Source organism: Heterodontus francisci, unplaced genomic scaffold, assembly GCF_036365525.1.
Source record: "Heterodontus francisci isolate sHetFra1 unplaced genomic scaffold, sHetFra1.hap1 HAP1_SCAFFOLD_61, whole genome shotgun sequence".
Taxonomy (NCBI): Eukaryota; Metazoa; Chordata; class Chondrichthyes; order Heterodontiformes; family Heterodontidae; genus Heterodontus; species Heterodontus francisci.
The window spans coordinates 6,805,487-6,812,019 of NW_027141441.1; the positions used below are offsets into that span (position 1 = coordinate 6,805,487).

At 46.6% G+C, this 6,533-nt stretch overlaps 1 non-coding gene across 1 annotated transcript; it reads left to right on the forward strand.

Moving 5' to 3' along the window:
- The first annotated feature begins 1,457 nt into the window (after positions 1 to 1,457).
- trnal-uaa (transfer RNA leucine (anticodon UAA)) lies at positions 1,458 to 1,540 on the forward strand. The gene has a single exon. It is a non-coding gene; the product is annotated as a tRNA-Leu (tRNA).
- Positions 1,541 to 6,533: the final 4,993 nt, after the last annotated feature.

Consider the following 6,533-nt stretch of genomic DNA (forward strand, 5'->3'; position numbering starts at 1 on the left):
AAAAAACGAGCCACCCAGCTGAATCCCATTGCCCAGCATTTGGACCGTAGCCCTGCAGGTTCAGGTACTTGAGGTGCACATCCAGACACCTTTTAAATGAGTTGAGGGTTTCTGCCTCAGCTACCCTTACAGGCAGTGAGTTCCAGACTCCCACAGCCCTCTGGGTGAAAAAACCTTTCCTCATCTCCCCTCTAATTGTTCAACACATCAATTTAAATCTATGCCCCCTAGTCACTGACCTCCCTACTAAGGTAAATAGACCCTTCCCATCCATTCTATCCAGACCCCTCACAATTTTGTACATTTCAATCAAATCTCCCCTCAGCCTCCTCTATTCAACCCCAGCTGATCCAATCTTTCCTCATCGCTGCATTTTTCCAGAGCTGGCAACATCCTCGTAAATCTCCTCTGTAACCTCTCTAGTGCAATTACATCCTTTCTGGAATGAGGTGACCAGAACTGCACACAGAACTCAAGTTGTGGCCTAACTAATGATTGATACAGTTCCAGCATAACCTCCCTGCTCTGATATTCTATACATCGGCTAATAAAGGAAAGGATTCCATAAGCCTTCTCAACCAACTTATCAACCTGTCCTGCTACTTTCAGGGATTTGTGGACATTCACTTCAAGGTCCCTCACTTCCTCTGCACCTCTCAGCATTCACCCATTAATTGTGTATTCCTTTGCTGTGTTTGACCTCACCAAAGGCATCACCTCACACTTCTCCAAGTTGAGTTCCATTTGCCACTTTTCTGCCCACCTGACCAGTCCATTTCTCCAGCTCTCCTAATGAGCATTTCACCACGTGCCTTGAGCTGAGTTGCTCATCACAGAATTCCCACTATCTGATTTACTCTTGTAGCCAGAGTATGTATATGAATGGTCCAGTTAAGCTTTTGTCAATGGTAACCCCCAGGATGTTGATGGTGGGGGGATTCAGCGATGGTAATGCTGTTGATCGTCAAAGGGAGATGGTTACATTCTCTCTTGTTGGAGATGGTCATTGCCTGGTACTTATGTGATGTGAATGTTACTTGCCACTTAGCAGCCCAAGTCTGAATGTTGTCCAGGTCTTGCTGCTTCTGGACACGGACTCCTTCAGTATCTGAGATGTCCCGAATTTGTCCTTTTATGAAACCTTGGTCAGGACTCACTTGGAATATTGTATCCAGTCTTGGTCTCCTCACATGATGGGTGATATTGAGGCTTTGGAAAGGGTACAGAGGAGAGACATTCGACGAATTCCCAGTATAAGACATCTTGGTTATCAAGTTAGACTAAAAGAGTTGGGACCCTACACCTTAGAGAAACCTAGAATGAGGGGTGATCCGATTGAGGTTCATAAATAATGAAGAGTCCAATTTAGCATGTGAGAGGAGTCATAACTTTATATTGGAAAAGGCCAGATGGCACCCGGATCACATTAAATTTCATTTTCAGTGGTGGGCTAACGTACCAGGATGGCCGAGTGGTTAAGGCGTTGGACTTAAGATCCAATAGACATATGTCTAAGTGGGTTCAAACCCCACTCCTGGTATCTGTGCTTATAAAATGTTACTTATTATTTCCCTGACGTTTGCCTTGCACCATCATCTCTTCTGTCATTTAATCACTCTTGCCTTCCAACTGATCACAGCTTCCTATTATTTGATCTGCCCCAGCACCGTTCCTTGGCTCTGCGCTTGCTTATAAACTGGTAAATCTTTAACTTAATCTCCTCTGTACCCTGACAATGACCTTCTCATCCTTCCTGGATTGTGGTTCCTCACAGGATCCGCTGCCTCTCCGACTCCCCTCCAGGTAACTGAAGGCCCTGAGCCTTGGTCTCGCTTTATACGCTAGCTGGTAGTTGATTCCTTGCAGGTCTGCCACCGCTCAGGAGAAGCTCAAGACCCAGATCAAGCAAAGTATCAAGAGGAATTTGAACAAAGGCTCCCTGGTGCAGAACAAGGGACAGGGCGCCTCCCGCTCCTTCAAAATCAGCAAGAAGGAAAACCCAGGGAAAAGTGGGAAAGAAGGTGAAGAAACCAGCAGCCAAGAAATCTTTAGTGAAGAAACCAGCAGACAAGAAATCTTCAGTGAAGAAACCAGCAGACAAGAAATCTTTAGTGAAGAAACCAGCAGACAAGAAAGTGACAACAAAGAAAGTAACAGCCAAGAAAACGAGCAGCAAGGCGGCGGCAACGCCAAATAAGGCGGTGAAGAAAGCAGCGCTTCAGAAAAAGTCTCCTGCGAAGAAGGTAAAAAAAGGCAAGAGTGCGGCGGGCGGAAAGGCGCTGAAGAAAGTGCAGACATGGAAGAGCAAGGTCAAGCCGAAAGCACCGAAGTCTCAGAAAGCAGGGTCTGGAAAGAAGTGAAAGCGCGGGAAACTTGTAAACATCTGAACACAAAGGCTCTTCTCAGAGCCACCCACATCTCTCAGGAAAGAGCTGATCCCCTGATCAAATGATCCCTGTCCAGGCCCCGCCTGCAGATTCCACATGGAAATGATTTGGAGTAAATCCAGGATCCCTGGTGACTCCCCTCCACCCAGCCCTTTCCCCACTCTCTGTCATAAAACAGAGGGATGTCCGGCCCTCACTCTAACTGGGGATGTGTTCGGTGCAGTCTCAGTTCACAAATTCAGGGGGAGAGTTTGTAAGACAGTAACACTGGCGGAGAAACCCCACCTCACAACTCAAACCCCAACACATGAGATTCTCCAATTCAGCTGGAGTCGGGTGAAAACAGGAGCTGGGATAGGCTGTGATCGGGAATGTTAGGAATGGATTTGTTCAGGGAGGAACGTACCTGGAATCTCCCAAAATAATAGTTCCTTATTTCCCCAGATGACACATTCTGCAGTGAGAGTGAAAAGTCTCTTCACTGCTTCAAATTTATTAATTGTTTGGTTCGAGATGAATAATGATTCAGAGAGTAATGACAGGATCTGAAGCTTTTCTCACACCAGCCCTTGAATGACTCAGTGTGAAGTGTCTAATGTGTGAAGCTACTGACAGGGTTTGTCAATCTGAACAGTTTCAGCTCAGTTACTGGGGGCCTGGAATCCCCGCAGTTTGACTCTGTCTCTGATTGGTCACCCGCTTCTCAATCCAATTCTTAACCAATAGGAGAATCACATATAAGTAAATAGAAGTTCTCATTGGCTTAGATTTTCCAATTGGAAAAAGCCTGGCAATTCCAGAGCAGGAAGGAATTGAAGTGATGGAAAATTTCAATTTTCAGGCAACAATTTTAAAACCTCTCATTTTCTGTTCTGTTTTACTGTATTTACCGTCACAAAATCCTGACGCGATTTTGGGAATCGTTTTCATTTGTCAATCTGTTAACTGTAAGCGGCGGGAGGATGGTCCGGTTCAGCAATTTAAAACGGGACAAATATCAGCTTCCACTCTGTAAAAGGAACAAATTAGCGACTAACCGCTTCTCACAGGCTTCTCGGGGACTGACAGAAACGAGCGGTTTCTGATCTTTTCTCCTGAAAGAGGCGGATAATGCTGCAGGGAGCAATGAACTGCCCTTCACTTTCTGGCTGCTAATACATCCCTGACTTTAAACAGTTCAAACAGCGACTGATGCTTCTGCCGGAAAATTAGCAGATTCACCAGAATGATCCCGGTCCATCATGGCCAAAGACATCCAGCTGGCCCGCCGCATCCGCGGGGAACGCACCTAAAACCCAGCTTCAGTAACAAGTGTAACAAGGGCTCTTTTCAGAGCCACCAAATCAGCAAAGGAAAGAGCTGCCATCTCTGTTCATCATCAAACCCATTAGATTGGAGGGGCGGCCACATGGTTTCTGTTTTGTCACATCACTTTCCCGAAAGGCCTGTCGGACTGAGAGCTGATCTGGAATTTAGAAAGCAGCATTACCGGAGACTCATTGCTGCTCAGCACAATCTCAACCCCGCTCCTGGGATCCGTTAGCTGGCATTTGGGGAAAAGAAATGGATCCCAGTTTTATTTGGAAGGCATTAATGGAGCCGGGTCCGTTCACTTGAGGGTTATTTACAAACATTACCCAATGAGTTCACTAATATTTGAATCCATTGGAGATCAGTACACAGGATATGTAAGGCAGCTCGGTCACTCTGACTGAAACCGCCAGTTCCCCGGGGCTGCAGACCCTGACACTGCGGGGAGAGAATCCCCGACTCTATCCCGCCGCCGGGGGAAACAGACAGCTCTGTGTCCGCAGAATAGGGAGGGCCGGGGGGAAGGCACACCTGAAAGCGCTGCAATGGACTCAGCTCCTGTGTGTGCACAACTCTCACTGATTCCGTCCTCTGGGAACAGTGCGGTCTAAACTGATCAGGTTAGGAGAGAAACACACAGCCCGAGAATGGCCTCTTCCTTCCTGCATTTACTCTGTTCCGGGAGCAGATTCTCATTGAGAAGCGGCGCTCAGATCACCGGAGAGAGAAAAAAAAACACAATTCAAACTGTCCAAATGAAAAACAGAGAATTAACCCGGACACTTCCATTATTAAATTAATTCATCAGCTCCGAACCAGTTCCCGTTAATGTACCGGGATAATCTCGGGATTTATAAAATCGAAGGCAGCGGGATTTATTAAATTGTTGATTCTGACACCCTGTAGTTCACTTCTTCACTTAACTAGAGGGGGAGATGTGTGAGCAGAGAAACAGAGCGAAATCCCGAGAGGGAACTGAAAACACACCTGGACAGATGTGAAACAGGTCAATCCACTGTTCCAATAACTCCATCACTGACTCCCTCCTGACAGTAACCAGTCCTTTCACAGAGACTGTGGGTGGCTCTGAAAAGAGCCTTTGGTTTATTTGATGACATTTTGGCCGCTTTACTCTTTCTGGGAGCTCTGAGCGCTGGTTTTCTTGGGCAGCAGCACGGCCTGGATATTAGGCAGCACCCTGCCCTGAGCGATAGTCACTCCTCCCAGCAGCTTGCTGAGCTCCTCGTCGTTGCGGACGGCCAGCTGCAGGTGTCTGAGGTTGTTGCGGGTCTTCTTGTTGTCCCGGGCTGCGTTCCCGGCCAGCTCGAGGATTTCAGCGGTCAGATACTCGAGCACAGCAGCCAGATAGACCGGGGCTCCAGCACCCACACGCTCAGCATAGTTACCCTTTCTCAGGAGCCTGTGAACACGGCCCACCGGGAACTGCAGTCCAGCCCGGGAGGAGCGAGACTTGGCCTTGGCTCGAGCTTTCCCGCTGGTCTTTCCTCCTCCAGACATTTCCACAATCTCACAAATACTTTCACAAAGAATGAATAATTTCCTTTGCATTGATAGCATGTCGCAGGTAGTCAGGATGGCCGAGCGGTCTAAGTCGCTGCGTTCAGGTCGCAGTCTCCATTGGAGGCGTGGGTTCGAATTCTACGAATGACACCTTGTGTTTTGACTGCACTGGAGGCGTTTGGGAGCAGCGGTGAAAAGCAAAGAGAAAGCAGGAAAGAACATGAACAAACAAAGGAACAATGGACCCAAAGATGTTGCAACAAAACATGAGAGTTAGAGGCAACTAAGCAAACAGCAGGGCACATAAAAGATCAAAAATGTAACCTTTGTATCGGGGTGGAAGATGTTGCCAATATCCTGAATGAATACTTTACTGTTTTCCCGAATGAGAGGGTGATGCAGATATTGTTATGAAGGAGGAGGGGTGTGAAGTATTGGACGTGATAACTTAAGGAGAGAGGAAGTATAAATGGGATGAGCATCCTTGAATGTGGAAAAATCACCAGGACCAGATGAAATGTACCCCAGGCTGTTGAAAGAAGCCAGGGAAGAAATAGTGGAAGGTCTGACCATCATTTTCCAATCCCTCACTGGATACAGGTGTGGTGCCAGAGGATTGGAGGTCTTGTAACGTTGCAATAAAAGCAAAATACGAGGCAGATCAAGCATGGCTGATCCTTTCGAGTAGAGAAACAGGGCTGAATTCCCTGAACCAGTGCTACAGCTTTCAGAATAGAAGGAGCCTATACACACCTGATGGGTTCCACTTAAACAAAAGAGCTGGAGGTGTTGACGGTCAGAACAGATAAAATGTGGAGGAGTGTTTGAAGCAGATGCTGTGTGGTTACTGTAGTTGTACTATGGAGTTATTTCAAGGAGGTGATTCTGAATGCAATGGATCAACGTGGACCCGTCCAAGGCAAAGGTTCTAAACTTCCCTGTGGTCCAGCCTGGTTGAATGAAACTGAAGAAAACAAATCACCCAGAAGTGGAAAAGAAATATAAGGCCATGAAAGCACAGAATTCAGATGGATGCAATACCAGATGGTATGGCAAGAGTGTAAAACAGCAACAGACTGGTGAATAAAACTTTCCCATTGAATGAGACAAGAGAAAAGAAGGGTAATAATAGTGTCAGGTGAGTTGTGACACGATTCACATTCCACCTTGATCTGAATAGGACTGTTGAAGGGAGTGATTGAGAAGAATAGAGGAGAAATGAAAAGAAAGGAGAAATAAACAAAAGGTCTTTTGATTTTAGAATGCTTGTTTTTGGAAATGACAGACTGTAAAGTGTGTGTGTCAGAAGATACA